Raw genomic sequence first — 25,213 nt, 5'->3', positions numbered from 1 at the left:
CAGGAACGTATAATTACGTCCCTATTTATCGTTGCGGAATGTGTTATACCTTTTTCTATTCGTCGATGACAGTACTTTATGAAAATTTAACAATCGTTCCGGTAACCGGTACCGTTGGGAAATTATATACCCATATATTCGAAAATATCCCTTTTTTAGAGGAAAATCCGATTTTTTATATTTTTACTGGCAACCCTGCAATAGTAAACTTATAATTTATATTTGAAAAGTAACCTGTCAATATTGGGAATGTTTTCTGCAAATGTCGTCATGATCGAAGCGAGCCGAACTGTGAAAAAGAATATTATCCCTTCTGCCGAAATACCGAAATTTTCCCTACCTTTACAACATGTACATTAAAAATGTAATATTGACTTCCGTATGCCGAACACAACTATAGGACAATACATTCAGACAATGTAACTATCATTTCGGTAGTCTGTACTGGCGTGGGGAATTTTATGTACTGAAATATTGCACGAAAAATTCCCTTTCTGCAAAATTCCGACTTTTTTCTGCCTACAGCTGGCAATCCTGCAGTAAATAACTGGAAAGAATGGTGGAAAAGTTATTCTAAGACTGGTAACATTATGCCATCAAGAAGACCGAACTGAGAATAAATATTATCATGTGAACTGAAATACCGCAAATTTCCCCTGTCTACTACATTTTTGGCCAAAAAAATAAATTGGTCCTCGGACCTTCGTTATTGCTGCACAAAAGTAAATTGTAGACAAATTTATTGCCTAGGATAAATGAATGCACTCACCTTCAATGAATGCGCGGTTTCTTTGCCTTCCTCTTGTAGGTTGTGTCTGGAGCATCCCTCTGTAGCGTCCAGCAGAGGTCTGCTAACATTGCAGATGTCCACCGACCCGTGTATCGATGTTCCATGAGAGAAATATCCCTGTGAAATCTCTCGCCGTGTTCATCACTGAAAGCACCACAGTTCTCGGGGAAGACATCGAGGTGTGAGTGAAGAAAGTGAATTTTCAGTGTCATGTTGCAGCCAGTGTTTTGATAAGCATGAATTAATTCATCCACAAGATCTTGTAATTGTCGGCTCTCTTGTTTCCCAAGAACAATGTGGTCAAATTACGGAAACAACGCCACGTATGCAGCTGATCAGGGGTTAGAGTGGCCTCAAAGTCAGGGTCATTTAGGAGCTGGCGTATCTGTGAACTTAAGAATATTCCCTGTTTGATCTTCTCTGTACTTAATCGTGGAAACTTTATGCACAAATATCCGAATGCTGCTTCATTCGTGTTCACTGCCTTTACAAACGCTGTCATAAGTCCCAACTTAATATGCAGTGGTGGGAGAACAATTTTCGGAGGGTTCACTAGAGGTTCATTGACAATATTTTTTGAGCCAGGAATCAGAGCTGTTCTTAAAGGCCACTCCTTTCGTGTATAGTGTTTATCTCTTGCGCGACTGTCCCACTCACATATATAACAACAATACTTAGTATAACCTCCTTGCAAACCCAACAAAATCGAAATTACTTTGAAATCTCCACATATTAGCCATTCATGCTGATTGTAACTAATGACGCGTAGAACAGATTTCAACGTAGTGTACGTTTCTTTCGCTAAAGCAGCATATGCGACAGGGATGGACGGTCTTTCGTTATTATTATGTAACAGTACAACCTTCAGGCTTGTTTTGGAACCTTCTATGAATAGTCTCCACTCGTCCGGTTTGTATGAAATATGTAGGTCATGAAACAAACCTTCAACATCACTGCAGAATGTAATGTCACCTTCAGTACTGAAATGCTTCTCAGTTCTTTCTGACGATCCCGAAAAACTGACACTCGCACTGTTTCAGCTAAAAGGTTCCACTGCTGCAGTCGTGAGGCTAACACTTCAGCTTTACACTTTGGGAGGTCTAAATCCCTAATCAGATCACTGAGTTCACTTTGTGTGTTTCGCTGGATGAAGATGGCGCAAATGAAGGATCAACAACACTGATGGATGGATACACTTCTTCGGCTGGATGTGTAGGATCAGCATTCTCGCTATCACTGCTTGATGTTGTTGCGTTTGGAGGAACAGGAACTGGCAGTCCTTGTCTATGAGACACAGGACGAATTACAGATGGGATGTCAGGGTATTCGATATTTCTCTTCCTTTTCGTATTGATTCCTTTCTTCAAGGGCGGTGTCATACAAAAATAGCAATCAGACACATGATTTGTGGGTTCACGCCAAATAGCAGGCACGCCAAACTTCATGGAGACGTTTTTCCCATGCATCCAAGCATTTAGTACGAAAGAACACGACGTACAACACACGTGTGGAGCCCAAGATTTGTCTTAGTCTCCCACTCGACAACCGAAATACAATGAATAGGCTTTCCTTACTGCATCAGTAAGTGGTCGCCTTCTATTACCACAAATAGCGTCTGCACAAATGTAGCAAAAGTTATCAGGATTGTTCTTGCAGGTGCGGGGCATTTTCATGAAAACCGGCACTCGTTCAAATAACACAAACACTCACAGTTTAATTCAAATACTTTACTGTATATACACTCACGAGACATGTTTAAGTGAATCCCAAAGTAAAGTCCGGGTAGGAAAATTTTTGTCCACGAGCTTCCACGTCGAAAATGGCCTGAAACAAGGAGATGCGTTGTCGCCATTATTATTTAACTTTGTGCTGGAATACGCCATAAGGAAAATCAAAGATAGCAACCAGGGCCTAGAGTTGAACGGCATTCACCAGGTTATGGCATATGCTGATGATGTAAATTTAATAGGGGATGATAGGAGAACAGTAGGAATAAATGCAGAGAAAACTAAATACATGGAAGTGCGTCGGGACCGTAATACGGCAAATTGTGGAGGCGTTAAAATATTAAATAATACTTTTGATAAAGTGGATACTTTCAAATATTTAGGATCAATATTAACAGACGAAAATCATATTCACGAAGAAATTAAATGTCGACTAAAAGCAGGGAATTCGTGTTACTATTCGGTTCAAAATCTCTTGTCGTCGCGAATTCTGTCGAGGAATTTGAAGCTTAAAATATATAAAACGATAATCATGCCTGTTGTTCTGTATGGTTGCGAAACATGGTCGCTTACTCTGAGGGAAGAACATAGACTGAAAGTATTTGAGAACAGGATCCTGAGAAGAATATTCGGACCCAAGAGGAGCGAGAATGGGGAATGGCGAAAGCTTCATAACGCGGAACTACATAGTTTATACGGTTTACCCAACATTGTTAGGGTCGTCAAGTCTAGGAGGCTTAGGTGGGCAGGTCAGGTAGCTAGAATGGAAGAAAGTAGAAACGCTTTCAAAGTCTTGACTGGTAGACCCATAGGAAAACGACTATTAGGAAGACCTAGGCGCAGATGGGAGGATAATATTAAGATGGATCTCGCAGAGATAGGAATACAAAGTAGAAACTGGATCCAATTAGCTAAGGATAGAAGTCAGTGGAGAGCTTTTATGAACGCGGCACTGAACCTCCGGGTTCCATAGGCCATAGAGTTAGTTAGTTACGATACCACCAACCACCTCTCAACCAAGACACAAACAGTACAGTAAAAGAGAGCGAGAACACACACACGCACGCCGCCAACAAGTTTCAGCCTGTCGAATGATCAGGTGATTGGATCGTGGGCACATGAGTGAGCTTTACACATTGTTGCCAGATCCAACAAGTACAACTTGCTTAACGACGGCAGCAAAACCGTTGTTACACTTCTTTGTATATTGCTATTATAACAACAACGCAATTCATTTGTTCCCTAAGTACGTGTGACATTTATCCCTTCGAAATTTCTTGACAATACGGTCATCCCATGGGAAAAACATTTTTTTTTGTGTGGATGTGAATAGAACATAAATTGTTGGTGTCAACGTATATTTTATGATTATATTTATCCGAGGATTGCCAGTGCAGTTATTTATTACAGGATTGCCAGCTGTAGGCAGAAAAAAGTCGGAATTTTGCAGAAAGGGAATTTTTCGTGCAATATTTCAGTACATAAAATCCCCCACCCCAGTACAGACTACCGAAATGATAGTTACATTATCTGAATGTATTGTCCTACAGTTCTGTTCGGCATACGGAAGTCAATATTACAATTTTAATGTACATGTTGTAAAGGTAGGGAAAATTTCGGTATTTCGGCAGAAGGGATATTTTTTTCACAGTTCGGCTCGCTTCGATCATGACGACATTTGCAGAAAACATTCCCAATATTGACAGGTTACTTTTCAAATATAAATTATAATTTTAGTATTGCAGGGTTGCCAGTAAAAATATAAAAAATCGGATTTTCCACTTAAAAAGGGATATTTTCGAATATTTGAGTATATAATTACCCAACGGTACTGGTTACCGGTACGATTGTTAAATTTTCATAAAGTGCTGTCATCGACGAATAGAAAGAGGTATAACACATTCCGCAAAGATAAATAGGGACGTAATTATACGTTCCTGAGTAAAACCTAACAAAATAAATGAGAAAAACATGATTTTTTTAGGTAAATTCCACATTTACTGGCAACCAAGAGCTACCAGCTAATTTTAAGTGTAATATTCGTGTTCAGCGTCTCGAAATCTATAAAGATTGGCTACTTTCGTTTCTGTAAAAAAAATAAAAAGTGAAAATTTGTTGACCAGTGTAATGTTGTGCAACGTTGCTATCATTACCATAAGCACTTCGACTAATAAAAACAGTCACCAAAACGCAAGGGGAAAAATACAACGTAATGGATGACAATAGCGTTTTCGGTTATAGCCATTATACTTAAATATGTGTGCATAGGCGTAATTAAAAAAGGGGATAGGGTAACTTGTCCCAGTCAATAATTTTGTGTATCATGCCTAACTGTAAAATTGCCTGTAAGATTAAAACTGTAAGAAAATAGTTAATTGAAAGCAAATAGTTATTGGAAAACTGTAAGGAAAACAAACTTATATAAAATGAACAATAAATATAAATATTTCTTGAAGTTCCCTTTAAATATCGTGGACAGGCGTTCGACCAATCAGAGATAAAGATTTGTTTACGTTTTCCAGTTTTGGCCAATCACAATCATTTGTTTACATTTTTTTTTTTTTTTTTTTTTTTTTTTTTTTACAATCTACCACATATCTTAGTAACTGTTCTTTCCACCTTTCTATAAATGATCCTTATATTTGCATTTGCGTGTTAGTTACTGTTCTTAGGTGCTGTGAGAAAGATATATATATATATATATATTATTGTTGTACAAATTGTCACAAGAGTGAGTGGTCAGTGTGCTGGTTGCGGATGTAATAAGACAATAATATAACACGCCAATCAGGCACGAGAATCACAACGAGCCAACCAGGATCGAGAATTAATACCAAATTTTAGTGAGGAGGCTAATGTATAAAATAAGTGAAAAAGAAAAGAAAAGTAATAAACTGGGGAAAAATTAGTGATACTTTCAGAATTGAAACTGCCATGAAAACGTGTCGATACTGAACGGAATTTCAAAGGCCCAAAGACCAGCAGAAGTCAAAAGAAGCGAGTTCGTCCTGAGGAAATACGCTGAGTTTAGGAATTCACAGATAAATCATGAGAAGGCAGTATGGCATGTTTAAAAGCTGTAGGATTTAAATTCCAAGGATTCAAGCCGTAAATGTAAAATGTTCTTTAAATATATATAGCTTTGTAAATATTAGAACACAACAAGTATATCTCACAAAGGAATGGAGTTTCTACATTTTATTTCGTTGCAAAATTTCACACAATTTCATGAATCATGTTGTTGGCAATGTCACTGTGGAAATTTTTCGCAATTTCAGCACTTTCTGCTCCTCGTTAATAATACATAAATTAAAGAGATTATCAACGAACTAATCCTTAGAAAAATTTGCTCCTGAGATTCTCTCTATTTTGTCTACCCGCTGCTAATTTTGTAGCTTACATAATTTATTCCTACATTTTCCTCTAGTATCTAAATTTCCCAAGTACTTGAATTTCTTTGTCATTATCACAGGTGTAGAGTTACAGCATTTATAGTCTCAAGTTCAGCCCCCGGAAAGGAGCATGTGGTGAAAGTTGTACGTGTGTGAAATTCTAGCACAAGGTGAAAAATTACCTATATTTTGAATGAACTAAATTTGGTTTTGGGTATTTGAACCTAAGGGCCAAAATAAAACTTCTAATACCGTATATAGTGAATTTTTCAGTAGTAATGAACCTGCAAGAGGTTAATACATTCTCCAAACGGCTATTTCAGGTTAATGAACCACGGAAATCACCCAGAACAGCCTTAGAAGATGATCGCATAATCAGTGACCATTTGAAACATAACAGTGTGGCTGTGCATAAATTCTTAGCAGTGTTCTTGGCAAACTTAAAAACTGAGCTACCATTCGTTAAACATGTCATATATTTCAGTGATGGCTCTGGGGCTTAATATAAAAAACTGTAAAAATTTCATGAACATTCGTATGCACAAATCAGATTTTAGTCTTACATGTGAGTGGCATTTCTTTGTCACTTCACATGGTAAAAATGTTTGTTATGGTATAGGTGGAAAGACAAAACAATTAGTGACTCGTGCTAGTTTAAAGAAGAGAACTGGGAACCAAATATTAGAGTTCACAGCAGTTTTATAAAAGGGTTGTGGACAATATCACATCCATTAGATACTTTTTGTATCAGCTGAAGATGCTCAGCGCCATCGCACGACTCAAGAAAATAGGTTTATCCTGTGGAAACAATACCTGAAACAAGAAATAATCATGATTTCATTCTTGACAGTGAAATGAAAATTGGACTAATTTCCTGTACATCAATGGAACACCTACATAGAGTTTGGGTAAATAAGAAACACAAACAGAAGACGCCAGAAGTCAAAGTCTTGGATCCAGGAAAATTTATAGGGTGTATCTATGGTTGCAAATAATGGATTGGGATGGTGCTGGAATATTCTGAAGAATATCAGGACTAGAACACAAAGTTCTTACACCCTGCAGGAGCCGCTTTTACTTTTTCACTGGCCTGGAAATACGATATCGTATGTGTGCCAGCCGAGCATATTCTTATTGACACATTGGCGTGGGAGACCCGCGTTCGATTCCCGGCAGGAGCTCGTGTGGTTCGAATTCCACGTTAATCAGTAGGTCCCGTCTCATATAACCTCGCTGCTGAAAGGGACGTTAAGTTCAAAATCAACTCAACTCTTATTGACGCAACAGATCACAATTCTATCACAGCTAGTGGAAGATCAGATAGTGTGTCACACGAGATTGTTAATAAAATTAACGGGTTATTCAAGAATTTCAGTAGACATTTATACATTGTATATACAATGCTGATGGTCAATAGGTGAGACAACTGTTATTTTTTCCTATAATTGTAGGCAGGGTCGGCCGAAGAAATTTTTTTAGGGGAACCATTCCATGGTTGCTATCGGGTATTTAATATACGTGGTTTGCTATATTTCGTATACATTTTCGTGAACCAGATGGCACCGGTCCCCCTTCGGGCGCCTATGATTGTAGGCTACTGTGTGGAATAGTTGTAATAAAAGTTATACAGTATCAAATAACCTATATCATTATTTCAGAAGCTCGTTACGATACAAAAAAACATTCAGATTTTCGGGGGGCCTTAGGTTCAAATACCCAAAACCAAATTTGGTTCATAGGAAATATCGGTATTTCTTATCCTTGTGCTAAAATTACATACAGGTACAACTTTCGCCACATGCCCATTCCGGGGCCTGAACTTGGAACCATAAATGCTGCTATAACTCTTCGTGTATACAATATTCATTAGTTTTGATTGCAGATTTGAAATCTACAGACAAAATTACATGCGGATAAAAATTTTTAGCTTCATAACTCTTATGGTTATTGAAATAAACAATAAAATACAAAAAGAGACGTTCTTGAGTCGTGACCTTGAAGCTAATTGCGTAATTAATTACTAATTAACTAGAAGGGCTGGAAAAGTTTTATTTTGGGAAATAACTATTCGCAATCATGTCTTTCAATGTATAAGAAAAATTATCAAAATCTGAGACCATGATTTTTTAAAAATTCTTTTACTTTTGTTGATTTGAGATAGAATGTATTCAAATCAAAATTAGAAAATTGGAGATTCACAACAAATCATACGATCAGCAAGAACACAACATTAACTCGCAACAAAAGCAATTTTAAACAAATCACAACTCATCTTTAAGAACTATAGTTCATTAAAGGGTAATCATTGGATGAGCTGTCAATATAAGAAAAGAAAAGACGTTCCAAACTTTTACTTTAATACTGAAAACCGAGAAATTTATCAACAATCTGATTTTAAAGAATTTACAAATGTGAAAGAAGCATTAAGAACAAGAATGGACGAATTCGAAGATAGAGACTCTGGTTAGGCTCTTATAAATATTAACTTCTTACAACTAGCAGTTGTTAAATATGCACCATATAAAGAATCCTAACTATATATAAAACTACGTGAACTGACATAAAATAAAGGAGCACTTCCGGTTCACGTGGAAAGTTGAAATTTGGCAAGATTGTAGCTTTTCGGGACAAACCAGCAGGAAAATTGCCAAAAGTGAATATTTTTAGTTTTTAAGGGGTCTAAAGAGGAATGAAGAAATTCCCATGTTATTTAAATGGGTGTTTTTTGAGATACAAAATCTTATATTTTAGATAGTTGAAATAAGAAAAGACACTTGAAATTTAGTTGAATTGTGGGTTTAAGAGGTGCGAGGCCATAGACCGAGTAAACGCGGGAGTTAGGGGAAGAAGCCCCCAGCTAGGCCAAATTCAGGATATGATAAGAATAAGTGCATGAAATTCATTCTTGATGCAAAGGCTGATACATAGGAGACTCGAAGCCGTAGGCTGAGCAACAGCGGGGGTCGGAGGCGGAGCTCCCAGTTAGTCAAAGGCTGGTCATTATATATAGATCTACCAAAACATATATAGATCTACCAGAATAAACAAGCTGTTATTAATGTACAGAACGAAGATGAAAAATGCTTCTTATATTCAACATATACGTACAGAGCTTTATACCCTGTAAAATCACATGTTGAAAGAGTATCTAGAAATGGTGAAGAACTGAAAATTCTAGAAGACAACCTAAAAGATATTAATTTTCCTATATAATTATGTGATATTTCAAAAATTGAAAGAAGAGTGAATGTTTATTACATAAGGTTATAAGTTGAAAAAAAAGAGGAAGAAGAAGTTAGCCAGAAAATGAGTCATTTATGAAGTCATATCAAAAACATAAGCCATTTTGATTTCGTTATTATACTGTAGAAAGTGATGGAAATAAAACAAATCCGGTAATATAAAGAAGTAAAGATGTAGTTAAGTACTTTATAAACGAATTAAAGAAAGAAGCTAAACAAATATCAAATATTTATATATACCAAAATCACAAATATAGAATTAGAAGTATTAAGTGATTATGATATGGCTTTGATAATAGGGAAATATATAAGAGGAGGAATTAGTTAATGTTCAAAAACGATATATGGCAAATAATGAATATATGGAAGATTATAACGAAAATTAAAAAAAAAAAACTCCTATCTAATATGTCTGGATACGAATAATCTGTACAGATGGCTGATGAATCAATATCTACCTTATAAAGGTTTTATGTGGTTAGATAAGGAACAAATTGAAACTATAAATTTCACAAATATACCTGACAATGACGATACTGGTTATATGTTGGAAGTATATCTTGAATATCCCAGAAAATTATATGACCATCACGAAGACTGTTCTTAGCTTCTCAAAACGTGTCCACCTGGCTGAAAACAATCTAATCTAAGCTATTAATAACCCTATATGATAAAAAAAAAATATATATGATTTAAGCTTACTGTCGAAATTTGAGACGATGTCTGTCACTTGAATTAAAATTAAACACATCGAGTAATCGAGTTTAGACAGTCAGATTGGTTAAAGAACTATAATGATCTAAACACACAGATAAAATGAACAAATGATTTTGTGAAAGACTTTTGTAACTTGATGGACAACTCACTGTCTGGAAAAAATGGAAAACATAACAAAAGGAGTTAACATTAGACTAGTAAATGATTTAAAAAATATGAGAAGCTTGTAACGAAACCAAATTATAAAAGTACCATAGTGTATAGAAAACTTAGTAGCTGTGCTTATGAACAAGATCAAAATATTATTTAATAAACTAATCTACGTGCGTATGCCGTTTTTATATTTTGTCAAAATATTTAATGTATAGCTTACATTATAATGTGATGAAACCAAACTATCAAGAGAAAATAGAAATATGCTGTGCAGACAAGGATAGTTATGTTTATCATATTGAAACGAAAGATGTGTATCAAGATATGAAAAGTTTTGTTAATTACCTCGATACAAGTGATTATGATCAAAATAATAGATATGAACTATTATACTTCAAATAAACTAGAAAATACTTAGTAGAAAGAAAGACGAAGTAGAAGATACAATTATGGAAGAATTTGTTGAGTTAGGATAAAAATATATATTCATTAAAAGCATCACAAATCAACCTAAAAGATAAGGACTTTAAAAATAAATTTGATGAAAGAAATTTGTATTGTTGACGAATATACTATATAAAGAGCTCACATTTAACGAGTACAGAAACTGTTTGTTCAGTCAAAAAGAATATTATAAGAAAGTGAATCTACTTACAAGTTATAAGCACGAGTTGTATAGCGTAGAAGTGAAAAAACTCACTCTAAGTTGTGTAGATGATGAAAGATGTATATTAGAAGATAGGATAAACATTGCCATGAGGTCATTATAAGATAAAAGAAAAGTAAATATAATCTGTATGAAGTTATAGTTTTAAATATGATGTCTTTATGATTAAATGTCACAAAGTTCTATATACAGTTGAATATGAACATTAGTAATAATAATAATAACATTTAATATTAAATAATTGACACAGTATCCTTCATAAAACGGTGGAAAGGCAAAATAATTATGTAGAAATTATATGTAACATTACACTGTAATGGTTGGAAAAATTTGTTCCTCGTATCCCCATATAGGTACTACTGACTTTTAAACGAAAATAAAACACTTGATAATTATAATGCGCTTGTTGATATCCAGCTTTCTCACACTTCACTATTAAAATAATACTTACACATAACACTGTAACATCACTTTAGGAGAAGTGGGGCAAGGAAAAGTAATATCTTCGTAAGATAAATTGCTCTAATGAGGATCAAATTTTCATATATGAAATGCTAGTAGCAGCTCCTAGCGAAGGCATCGATTGCTCCATACAAAGATCATGACGTAATAGTAACCATTTGGTATTTTATGTGTAACTTTAACTAATTACGTAGCACTAAGCAAAATGTCAGGAGAAGTTAACATTAAAATCTTCAATCTATTACTTTAGCATTTTTGTATTATAAAACGAATATTTGACGGAAAACATAGTTCCAATGATGTGCGCTATTATAATAACAATATATATAGAAAACTGCATAGACTCTAGCGCGAGTAACATTAAATTACTTCTTTCGAATACACTGATCCACTGCACCAAGAACTGAAAATGTTTTCAGCGCTGGTTTGGCTTGGCTGGCAAAAGGGTAATATCCCGAATCGTTCACTGAATTACCAGAAGATTTATAAAATGGAGCAATAAAATAGTGTTTAAGTTATAGTATAGTTGTGAACAAAACTATGTTATTTAATGTTTCTAATAAACACGTATATTTTTCACTTCTACTCTTACAAACAGATGATATATGTATGTGACAATGCAGCAAAATATTGAGTAATTATTTAGAAACTCCTTTCAAAAATTTCTTAAAAATCATAGATATTTAATATTTTAAACAAGAATTTTAGGAATGATTCCAGAAAATGTATCAAAAGATTGTGATCTTGGCCAAGAATTTTAGGAGTGATCAAAAAATTCATCAAAACATTGTGATCTTGGCCAATAATTAGTTTTTTTAAGATCAGGAGTCTCAAAATTTTTTTGAAGAAACCTAAATCGAGGTTCGTTTTTTTTTTTTTTTTTTTCGGAATAAGCACATCATACTAAGTTTAGTAATAGTTTGGCTTTGGTTACTTCTCCAGATATAAGGCGTACAAGAACATTTTTGATTGAAAATAATCTTGGATCAGGGGCTACAAAATTTTTCGAACGGGCCCTAAATCGAGTTTTCGTATTTTCTACGGATTAAGCACATCATACTGAGTTAAGTGATAGTTTGGGTTTGGCTACACTATATGTATGTAGTTCTCCTAATATGAAGCATATTGGATCTTTTGATCCAAAAATATATACGGTAATCACCTACTGAAATAATTAATGTAGTTAAAGAAAAACATAAAAACCAACCAATAAAGGAGTTTTCTTTGTAAATTACGCATTTACAAATATATACTGTATATCGTCAGGGTCTACAGAGAAGACCACTTGATATGAGAGAAGTTTCATTCTACTTGGTCAGTTTACATTATTCATTTTACTGTCTCCATGTTTCCTTTTTTCTTTCCTATTCTGTTGTTTCATTTGGTTGATGAAAGAGAAAAAGCATTGTATATCCTGTAACAAACAGATCTCCTTAGAGAAACTGAAAAATTAATTCGCAGAAGATCGCTTCGTTAAGCCTTGAGGTAGAATTTCCGTTTTCTCACTTTTATGACTGTTGCATTATAAACGAGCCAATAGACAAACAGAACCACGTTTTCTCTTATCAAACTAAAGCTTTTATGCTATGGGACTTAGACTACTGCAGTTGCTGTTTTCTGTTTTTGTTTCTGGTTTCGTTTTATATTGCAGTCTTTCCGGTTGGTCAAACCAAAAGGAGAAAACAAAGATTTTTTTTTTTTTTTAAATATCAGGTCAGGTTATCTTGAGGTCAAAGCGTGTTCCACTGAGATTATTATTGTATAGCAATCGATCTAACAAATTAGCATATTTTATATAATCTTTCTACAAGTAAATTACTGTTTAATTTGTTGGTAACTGGTTTAATAAAATACAATATTTGAACGCATATGTAGAATCATTCGACTAATACATACAGTAGTATAGGAATGTCGTTAAGAGGCCTTATCCCGGCGAAATTAAAATGCCGCTAATTTTACAGTAATTATGTGATATCTTCAAATAGATAAAAGATAATCGAAATATAGAACAAGAGCGTCCTAGACAATATTATTTTACATGGGCTACCGTTATCACGGTTCACTTATCTGCTTTCAATTCCGAGCGATTTTGAAAATCGACATTTATTTTCGCGTTTCTTAACGGCTGGAAACTGAAAGCCACTAGGTGACTTGTGATAACGGTACCTCACGCAAAATAATATTATCTAGGGCGCTCTTGTTCCACATTTCAATTTATCTATTTGAAGATATTACATAATTACTGTAAAATTAGCGGTATTTTAATTTCGCCGGGATGAGGCCTCTTAACGCAAAGAATCATACCGATTTAAGTTGTGGTTGGTTGAAATTCAGATCCAATATTTGTGCGAGGGATACTGGAAAAGTTTCTGCAAACTACTACTTAGTGGCGCTACTGTTTCATATTATAAAATTCGAATATCCTTGTTTGTTTAACCCTATTCGAACCGCTGTTTGGAATGCGGCAACAGTTGCTTCAGGTGTCACAGATCGCTCACCACACACCCTATTTTTTATGTGTCGGAACTAAAAGAAGTTATTAGGTGTTAAAACAGGTGTGCTGACTGAAAACTGCCCTTGTGATGGTGAAGAATGATGCTACAGTTCCGGTTTATTTTACACAATTCATTGATGACCTTTGGCAAACAAATCGTTGTACACTAACAACAAAGACTACAATCTCCGATAATCTAAAACTACGGTTGCCACATGTTTGACGTAACCGAAGAAAGAAGCAATTATTTGCTTGGTTTAAGCTCACTTTTAAACACCAAAACAGTGGATTGCTGTTTAGTTTCGTTTTCGTATGAATAGAGCCAAGTTTCGACCCCCTGTAACGATATAGTGTACCAAATTTGACTTCGTTTTTTTTTTTTTTTTGAGCATTTCTTTACACAAATTGACTCAAGCCTGTTTCTGAGATTCGGTCAAGTTATAAGGGATCAAATGACTTGTTGAAAGTTTCCATACGTTCAGATGACCACGAAAATCGTACATATCATTACCATGCCAGGATAGCAGTGTCAATTTTCGCTGGGCGCACGTGTTGTGTTTACTGCAGTTAATAGGCAAGTACGGTGGAACAGGGAAGCGAGGTCTTACTGCTGCAGTGTCCAGCGATTTTTCAGTTGTACTTTAGATGATATAAGTAGCCTGATCTGCTTGCGATTAATAAAGAACGTCATTATTTACATAGTTGTTATTGAATATAGGAATGGTTCATCATTTCTGCAAAATGTAGGAATATGTAGCAGCCTGTAAAATATAGGACTAACGATATCAATGACTAACAGATTAATTCAGTGATGATAGTTGAAAGAATTGTGCGATATCGTGTAAGTGTAATTTAAGTCAAGTTAAGGCTCAATAAACTTCACGATTATTACGTTTGTTTTAAATATATTTTCATCAACTGACATATAAATTATTTTCTTGTATTTTAATCAGGAGAGCATTCAGATACGGTTTCACTCGCGGAATGTGCAAGTGATCTGCTCCGGTCTTGGCTAGCGCTTTGCCTTTGGTGTACATGGTTCTGGGTTCCATTCCCGTGGGAAGAGCGCCAAAAATTTAATTTTGCAATCATTCACTTTCGCTAATCACAGTATTCTTTAGCCTAATGAGCATAATTGCAGGACGTTAAACTCAAAAAAAAAAAAAAAAAAAAAAAAGAATTAAAATATGGAGGTTGTGTATACCTTTTTCAAAGTAACTTCAAGTCTTCAGGAACTAACTTCCGAAACTTTTTCTTAATTTGAATATATGCGTGAAATGGTTTATTATGAATAGGACAATAAAAATTGTGACGAATTAATTGCAAGTTAACCAGTTGATAACATTGCTGTTTACATTTTAGTTACAAAACTGGCCGTCTCCACTCGTTCGCTGGTCGGAAAATACTTGCACATCTAAGTACAAGGATGCCTGTCTCACGATACGTTATATGCAGATCTCGCAATTATTTCAGTCACATCAACATTATTGGCAACAACAGAATGGATTGACGACCTTGTATGTGACGTTCGACGATAACTTTCGAACAGATTGTACGATTTTGATGGAACTTACTTTAAAATGTTACTCTTTGCTTTCATCATACACATGGGCGCCCGCTGGCTCATGAAATTTATACGTAATATAGCAAACCACTTATATTAAATACAAGACGTACTATAGCAACCATGGAGATGCCCCCCTAGACAATTTTCTTCGGGTACCATGATCATACACCACGGTTTTGTTTGCCTTACGACAAGGAGAACTTCCTTGGATCCGAGTATTTGTTCCTACCTTGAGCGTATTCGTGATGTTATAACTATTATTAATATTACTGTTTTCTCACTATTAATATTACTGCTACTTCTATTGTTATTATTATTACTACTACTACTACTACTACCACTATAATCTTTTACTGTCATTTTTGCAACTGACGTTTAGTACGTTTCAGTACTATATTTTTAGCCTGTTTTTATTTCTTCTATGTCAACGTACACCAAATTACTGATATGTTTTAGAATAGATCTCTTTTCACCAAATACTTGCTGCATGTGAGTGAAAAACACGTTAGGTCTGCCCTTCCGCCAGTGTTCGCATTTTCTTTTTTCCCATCATCTTGTTGCCCGCCATTTTCTTCTTTGCTGCCATTTTGAAATGCCTATGATCACGTACTGCAATAATATGTAACGATTAGAAATCAGGACTTGAAACCGCCTTACTATTTTTAGCGCGGCTTTCTATGACCAAATTTTCCGTTTTGCCGCCATCTTGAAATTCCTATGACCACATACTGCAGTAATTGGATCCATTTCTTCCTCGGATGAGAAGGTAGCAGAAGAACCCTCATTTTTACCGTTTGCGAACATTCCTTTTGGCAGCCGTTGGAGCCCGCGCCCCATGAATTATAAGTCTATAACTTGTAGGTGACTAATGTCAGCAATCGTGCAAAGAATCACTCGATTCGGTTCACCACTTTAGAATACAGTATTAACGTAATTATATTTCGTCACTTTCCCGTTGCCTCTATTTTCTTTTGGCCACCATCTTGAAATGAAATGATGTGACTTACAACTTACCGTGCCAGTTCTGTTGTCTGTGACACTAACTTACAATGTTAAGAGTGTGTGCAAAAGCGCATCACTCTACCTGGTGCCCTTTGCATGGCACAGACACACACACAAATACGACCCGAGCAATTAACATTAGCCCCTCCTTTCTTATATGGCGGGATGAAAAGGACAGAAAAATAAGTCAGAGTGGACTGTTCGACGGCTATAAGGTTTGGATCTGAACCACTCATTTTTTTTTTTTCGGAAACCCATATTAACCTCAAACATTCACTCCCTCTCCTATGGGGCGACATTGATAAATTCTAATACTTTCAAATTACAGGTAAAATATCAAGCATTAATAAACACATTTTCCCTTCATACCTGACATATTATTAATTTTCGCATTGTTATCGGCACTTAATATCTCTTGCCGACCTTGCTAGAAAAGGGGGTTAGCTTGCTGCACTCCGAAGCTAGGGGTCCTTGATTCGAGTGTTAGACATGAACATCTTTGGGGGGCCCATTAGTCTCGCACATAAGAGGCGGGCCACTTCAAAGAAAGACACCATGGTTGACAAAATTTGGAGACATTCGAAAACTTTTGTATACTCGACAAATGAAGTTTCGTAATGGTTCAACAGTAACCAAAATGTCAATAATATTGAAAGTTTGGATAATGCACGGAATTTCGATAACACCCAAAGTTTCGAAAATACCAAAAATTTTGTTAATATTTGAAGTTTCGAATGTTTCGAATGAATACTAGAAATTTCTGTAATAATCAAATTTTCAAAATTATTCGATATTTTTATAATACTAGAACCAGTGGCGTATTTACGATTTTGTTTCGGGAGTCTTTGCGAACTTTATTCTTGGAAATGTGAAAATTCTGCTAGATATTTCATTTACTTTAAAATAGTAAATAAAATTTCGAAGGGCTTAAGCCCGGAAGCCCCCTAAATACGCCACTGACTAGAACTTTCAAATACCCGAAATTTCGATAATATTTTAACTCTTGATACTACTCGAAACCGATAATATTCGAACATTCGATAAAAGCCGAAACTTTGATATTACTCGAACTTTCGATAATACTCGAAACTTCGATAGTACTCGAACTTTCGATAATACCCTAAACTTCGATAGTACTCAAACTTCCGATAATACCCGAAACTTCGATAATACTCGAAACTTCGACAATTTCAAATACTCGAACGGTTTCGAGTAACCGATGACAACTTGATAAATTTTCACTCTGGAAATTCTATAGGTCCTCAGCCTTATCGAACACCCCTACTTAATCATTACCCACAACTAACACATTCTCCTGATACGCCTAACACTTATTCTAACACTTCCTATTTCTTTTCTGGTCAATTGAAGAGTGGAAAATAGAGGTAACATTTCATTTCTCAATTATTTATGAAGGTTTATTTAATATGTTAAGATAGAAAATTATAACATTTGGGCCTGTCTTGTAGTAATACTTTAATATTTTAAATTCGTAAACTGTCTCGTCTTGTTACATTCTAATTTCTTTCCTACTTTTTAAATCAATCCATTCACGCAGCGCATCCATCCTGTTGGGGATTTATATGAATAATTTGATTTTGGAATTGTGGTCTTTAAAATTATGTCTTAATTTTTGTATTAATGTTTGTACTTTATTTTTGAAAGAAAGGTACAAATTGGATAGTAAATTTATCGTGAATGTGTATCTCTTCTTCAACAGACAGTTATATTTTATTGCAGAAAATCACAAATAAATAAATAAAAATACACTAAACTTTCTTACTTTTTACCTTTCTTCCGTATTAGTGTTTTATCACGACCGACGAGGACAATCAAACAAACGTTTGTCCACACTGTAAACTCTAATAAATGTTGTTGACCATTGTGGTGATTTTCCCAAATATTTATAGCCGAAGAATTTTAGCTTCTCTTGACCTGCTTCGCGTCGTGTTCACATTCTTCACACTTTCGTTTTTGTCCAGCAGTAGATGATACACCTTTTTGAAGCCCATCGGAAAGGCTTTTTTCTTGAATACCAGAAGCTGACAGTGTAGCATGGATATTATCCGTTTCTTTAATCCCTTTAGCGAGTTTTGGAAGCTTAGCTACCTCTTCCTCCTCCAAAAACTTTGCCTTTAGAGATTCATATTCTTGTCTCACAATATCGTTATCCACTCCAAAGTCAGACATTGATTCTGAATTTTCCATATTCAGGTTGAGCACATCTTGAAGTAGCTCTTCGGCATTTTTTGCGTCGAGAGATTCCAAAACAAAGGAAAACGAATCTTTTATTTCTTGGAGAGCATCGAACACTGGTTTTATATCCTTGAAAGTTTCAATTTTATCAACTTGTGCTTGGATAAAATTGATTATCGCATTTGTCTTGTCCAGTTGTGATTCAAGGTATTTCATCTTCCCCAGTACTTCAATGCCTTCTTTGTTGTCGTCGCTTTTGAGACAAGTTTTTAACTTGCTCTTCTGACTAGCAATTTCGCGTTTTAAACTGACGGTTTTCGTCAACAATTTCTCCTGTGTCAATTTTAGTTTCGTCAATGTATTTTCCAATTTGTCCAAAGCTATTGATTCATTGCTTTTGAAAAGATTCGAAAACCAAGTAAGTAACGGCATGCTTCGGCTCAGAATTAAGTTTCACAATCGTGAATGGACAAGCTAGTAATTCAAGTTTAACATTTTCATTGGTTTCTCTGTCAACTCAAAAACCATTGTTTAGGAACATAACATTCTATTGATTTGTTTGATTTCATTATTTACACATAATACATTAAGGTTTCAACAGAAATAAAATTCAATGCTTGCAGAAACACAAGGGGGAGAAAAATGCAATAAATAAATAAATAAATAAATAGACAGGGAGAGAGAAAACAACAAAACATATGAATACAAAAATATTACAAGTCGAGGTCGGTGGGGAAAACACATAATAGAGTAAAATCTGTCTTTAGCGGAAACGAATGGAACTCACAAAAATTTCCGTTGAAGATTGGTTGACACCCGTAGCTCACTTTAGGAACAATTCGTCAGGAAAAAATAATATATAATAATAACGGCATGCACATGACTGGCAATAGTTCGTGTTGGTCCCTTCGCGATTCTCCGCGACAAATGCACAAGTTAGCAAGACTATTCAAGAAATTCAACATCAAGACTGTACACTGGACGAAGATCAGGAGTTTACTACCAACTGCAAAAGACCCATTGGGATTAAAGACACCAGGCATCTATAGGATCACCTGTGAATGTAACGCCACTTACATAGGTGAAACGGGAAGGAACATTGAAGACAGAATGAAAGAACACCAGCGACACACCAGACTTAAACAACCTGAAAAATCTGCAATAGCCGAACACTGCATACAATACAATCATACAGCCATGTGGGACCAAATTGAAGTACTAAAGAAAAGCAAACAGTTCTGGGACAGGAAAATACATGAATCTCTATTCATCCGTTCATACAAGCCATCCCTCAACAGAGACGAAGGTTATCATCTACCTGACATCTGGATCCAGCTTCTCAGTACGAAAAGAACCATCAGCCAATCAGAGAGCAGTTTCCACCAGCAAAATCAGAGCACGCCATTGGCCAACAAAACCAACCAATAGAAACACAGCAATTCCTAAAGACCACAATATAAGTTGTACGACCAGCACACTCCAACACATAGCTCTGAAGATGTTGCCGCTGTATGGTAACGAAAGCTCAGCACAGCAACACTCACTCTGGCAGCAATCCGAGAACATTGGATTAAAATATGTACTGACTTTCGGGTGGTGATCCACCATAATGGAAGATAAGTATTTTAAAGACATTCACTACTGCATACTTTCCACCAAAACTTACTCAGGAAATAAATGTCCTGGATACCACAAAGCTGATTCCACCTTCTTTCTTAACTTTTGCAAACACTAATGGCCTTATGCAGAGTCGTTTACTCTATGATTAGTGCCATACTAAAGGCCTGTCTACTGCGGGAAACATATGTTAGTAGAACTGTTTGTGTTTAGTATGGCACTAATCACGCGTCACAACGACTCTGCATAAGACTAAGCGTTTAAACCAAACTGAAAATTTTGCAAAAGCCTTCTTCGCAACGGATCATTACTTCATTTCAGTCAAAAATACTTAGTAAGACGTTTTTCTTTTCCACAAGAAAAAGACTCGAATGATGAAAGAGTTCCATGATGTCCTTTGATATGACATTTCATGGAATTTTAGTTATTCTGACGTGTACAGAATTTAGTTTTATTGTCATGGCAAGGAAAGTATTTCCCTGTTACGGCGAGAAAAGCAGGGGCAACCATTTACGTAAAATAATCCCCTTTTACTCAACGTTATAAGTCAACACACTTTAGTCTTCTAGATTTACTATCAATTGAATTGCAAGAACATTGAGCAAACTATATCTAAAGAAAGTAATCTAATCACTACCAGGAAGGGTACGGATAATAAGCATAACAGAATGAAACGTTTCAGATGTCATTCGATACAGCTCTTTATATCCTATACTCAGAACTATTATCAATTTCACCCCGTTCGATTCCATTCCAAACCTACCGATGTTCGGAATCGACAACAGCTGCTTCAGGCAGCAAAAATCACTCACCACACATCATATTGTAAACAACATCTGCCGAACACTGGTGAATTTCTCTACGTTTTACTTTCAAGGCCTACATTTTTTCTAAAAGAAGTCATTAGATGTTAAATCAGGTGTGTTGAGTGAGATCTGGCGTTGTAGTGAGGAAGCATGACGCGACAATTGGGATTTATACTCATATTGTCCGAGGAGCCCGTCAGTCACTGGAGATACACGCCCTCACAGTAAACAATACGTGCTTCTGGACTGGATTTCGTCCCTTCTTGTGAGGATCCTGCTGGATCTCTGTGGTTTCATGGGTAATGTGAGGTATAGACTTACGCAGCAGAGTCAGGAGATGAGGATAGAGCGAAAGATTTCGATCGGAAGCTTTTCCAGTAGAAAACGGTGACCCGAGAAATAACTACAACACTGTTGGGACCGTTGATCGGTTTTTCGACTCTTGTTCAAACACGCAATACTTTGCGACATCGAAACCTATGTATTCGTGTCCTACAGAGCCTACCGGTTCTCTACATACCCATATCGACCCTGGTACTCACCGGTCAAGAAAGTAGGGAGTCACTGGAGATGCCCTTTCATGCTTCAATCTGTTGTGAAAAATAAACGAATAGGCTCAAACAAACAAACAAAGATAATTTAAACATGGAAAGGTATACTCTTCCGAATTTTATAAGAGTGGAACACAAGCACTAGTGTTAGTAGTAGTTTGCAGAAACTTTTCAGGAGCCCTCGTTCACTTCGGGCACTTCCACTCTACATTGCTTTTCATAAACCTCGCAGTACAGTAAGAAGCAGCTTCTTTTGCAGTGCACTTAGCGTTCTTAGAATAGGCACTATCTTCTCTTGTAACTCGCTACTTAGACTAAAAGTAGTATGAAGATACCAGTTCCGGTTTTAACGTTGATCGCTGTAGAGTAAAAACGGTAATGGATTGCGAGAAGCAGTTTTCTGCAATTAGTTAAGTGTCCCAAAAATATTTTTTATCTCTACTTTACTACCGCTTCCGATTTCAGTATTAATTGAGAAAATATTATGCCATACAAACTAGCGCGGTGAGCATCCTTCCATGACCATGACGCACACCCTGTTTTTCTGATAGACACCCTCCTAAATCAAGTAGTGGCCACCTTTAGGTTAAATGCATGCTTTTTTCTTCATTATTCCCCTTTCTCCCCTTTCCCTGCAACCGAAAGTGAATAAAAAGCATTGTTATATCTAAATAATTATCCAGTAAATTTTTCTGTTCTGTCCCCTTCCCCCACCCAGAATGCTTTGAAGCTTTTAGCAGAATTCACAAGGTTTTTGTAGTACTTCGGATAGACAGAGTAGAAAAAAGTATAAGGAATAAAAATTGCTAACCATACACCCTACCAGGAGCGGATCCAAGACAGACTTCTGGGGGTTGTAATACTGCACTTAGAGCTACCTTTAAGAGCTCCAAACTCTGGAATGGGTTTTATTTATATATAAAATAAGAAAGTACCCTCTTCTAGATCTGCCCCTGCTCCTAACAAATCAATAACTTCCTCCATTGGAATGCTTTAATCATTGTAGGGGGAGAGAGTATGAACTGTTTTCGATCAATTACTCTTAGTATTAGATTGAAAAATCAATTTGTTTTAGAGGAAAAAAATAAGTTAATGACATATTTTTTTGAGCATGAAAAATTGAAAATTTATGTGGGGTGTCATCTAATTCCATAGGGATTCTCCTTAACCATCGGTAATTCACATACTACCTCTGGATAGTTTCTACAATTCACAGTAAAAGATATGAAATACTCCACGAGAATAATCATATTAGGGCTTATGCAGAGTTGTTCTTACGATTAGTGATAGCGTGATTAGGGCCATACTAAAGAGTTCGACTAACATATGTTTCCTGCAGTAGTCAGGCGTTTAGTATGACGCTAAACGTACGTCTAAACGAGTTGTTGATTTTAGTTTAGCATCCCTTTCAGCAGCGAGGCTATATGAGACGTCGACTTACTGATTAACGTGGAATCCGAACCATATGAGCTCCCGCCGGGAATCGAACCCGGGTCTCCCACGCCAAAGGCGCGTATGCTAACTGCTTAGCCTCGAGGGAGCTCACACGTCTAAACGACTTTGCATAAGGCGGATTATTTTTATTACATTTTCAGGGGATATTTGTCCTTCAATTTAGACTGTTCCCTGCATCAGATTTACGGAAACTTCTCAATAAATGGTTCACAGTGAATGGTTTATTATTTCTAATATCGTTTACCAGGACTTGACAGAGACAGAGTGCTTTGGAATCCAGAATTAGAGAAAATGTTTGAACTGATGAATTTACAACCCCCTACAATCTAACACTATCTCCCATGAATAGTTATAATCACGCATATTAGAGAAGACACAAAGTAGTTTCAATGCATTATTCTTGGCTGTCCCCCTTTAAAATTACTCATTATCCTCTGCGCGTCATTGGACTACACTCTGGGCACTCCTGCTGCCGTGTCGTGACAAAACGCTGTAACTTTGGCGGAGAAGTTTTGCGAAAATGAGCCGTAAAGTTTTCATTCGAAAATGTGATCTGTATCGTGTAGAACCAGTGTAACTAGGCAATAATGGTCAACCAATCAATTTTCACCAAATTTAATCACACAACATGCATTTACGTACCATTACATGTAACCACGTGTTTCCAAAGTCAAGATACACTGGTTCTACACTATACAGATCACATTTTCGAATGAAAACTTTACGGCTCATTTTCGCAAAACTTCTCCGCCAAAGTTACAGCGTTTTGTCACGACACGGCAGCCTGACAAACCACACTCCTTCACGTGCTCTACACGTAACACTAACAAAAACTTTCATAGGGAAGTTCGAGCCTACGTGGCATCAGGGTTTGGTAGCCTGTTTCAAACTTCCGTTTCGTACTAGGGTTTCGTTTAAAGTTGCTAAAGTGCTTTTTTTTTTTTTTTTTGCTTTATTTTATTTTGGATTCAATCTGCATAGTGTATGGATATCGTCACTACTTTTGCCATCTACAGTAAATTTACTTTATAACAATATCGTTTAATACGGACGAATTAGAGCTTATGCCCACGTCATCTTGGCTCCGACGGTTTTCGTGACCATCTTTTTCAGTGCAAACAATTCCCTTATTTAATACAATTTCTCTATCATAGCAATTGCAATAGTCGACTTGGCTAACAAGATTCCGACTTTCCTTTTAAGACCAAATTTTTTTCGTAACATTCATAATGTAATACTGCTATTTGTTCTTGAACAGATTTTTCAGCACTTATTGAACACTTGTAGTCATGGCATGGCATGTATACGAAAATTAGAATTAAGACATGGTAGATTCCGACTAACTGAATGTTGTGTTATTTCACTTTTCACATGATTTCTGAATTCTTCTTCTAGTCCTAACATCCTTTGCCCCTAAATGAACCCACATCGAACACATGTCGGATTATCTCAGTACATCTTTAGGAAGTGCTCCTAGAGATTCGAAAGTTTTACAGGTGGCAAACATACCAATATAGTAGCCCTATTATTAACAGTGGCCAAGGGTGGAAATGGTATTCCAGAACTAAAGGGATTGTCATTAAAAGATACAATCTAATCGGGTTACATTTCATTTGATTTTCAGTTTACAGTCCAATTCAACAGCGAGGCTATAATATGTGGACCTACAGCTTAACGCGGGATCCGAACCACATTAGCTCCCTCCGGAAATCGACTCCGGGTCTCTCATGCCAAAGGCTGTTCGTGTTATGTCACCAGAACACACAGAGGAGGTGATGACACAAGTAAATTTCAGTGGGCTACCGATTAGAATGATGGTGTTCGATGCAGAATAAACAACAATCAAAACAAAATCAAGATCACCATTCAAGTTTCCTTAACTGGTATTCACTGATATTCTTTCTTCTTTCCAGTCTTGAGAAGTAACGTAACGCAAGTAACGCGTTACTTTTTAAGTAACGTTTCCTAGTAACGCGTTACATTTTTTCCAAAGTAACTGTAACGGTAACGCGTTACAAATTTTTAAGTAACGTACCTAGTAACGCGATGTCAGTGACCGACAATTCCTGTCTCGATGTGCATTTTTCCCGTTTCGCCTTACGAACTTTACGTTGGTAGGCTTGCAAATACAGTGAAATCTGTCTATGTTGGCCACCATCGGTTCCATCGAAAAGTGGCCAACTTAGACAGGTGGCCAACTTACAGAAAATAAGTGTGATTTGTATATTTTTAGAATAGGATTTCTAGTATTACTTGATTGTAAAATTTTAATAAGCAGTGGCACGACAGCTACTTATAAATAATGTATATAGAGTAATCATAAAAATATACAGTACTAGAAAATATTACTATAGTATGCGAGAACGCCGATTTCT

General features: G+C 36.1%; 1 protein-coding gene and 1 pseudogene across 1 annotated transcript in view; both read right to left on the bottom strand.

Annotated features, from left to right (window-relative positions):
• The window catches only part of Axs (Abnormal X segregation), a 204,350-nt gene that overhangs the window by 163,763 nt on the left and 15,374 nt on the right, over positions 1 to 25,213 (bottom strand). The gene's annotated exons all lie outside the window — the stretch shown is intronic.
• LOC145683069 (uncharacterized) lies at positions 17,685 to 24,066 on the bottom strand (annotated as a pseudogene).

This window comes from Thermobia domestica, chromosome 1 (genome assembly GCF_964235325.1).
Source record: "Thermobia domestica chromosome 1, izTheDome1.hap1.1, whole genome shotgun sequence".
Taxonomy (NCBI): Eukaryota; Metazoa; Arthropoda; class Insecta; order Zygentoma; family Lepismatidae; genus Thermobia; species Thermobia domestica.
This window is presented reverse-complemented; position numbering and strand designations above follow the sequence as displayed.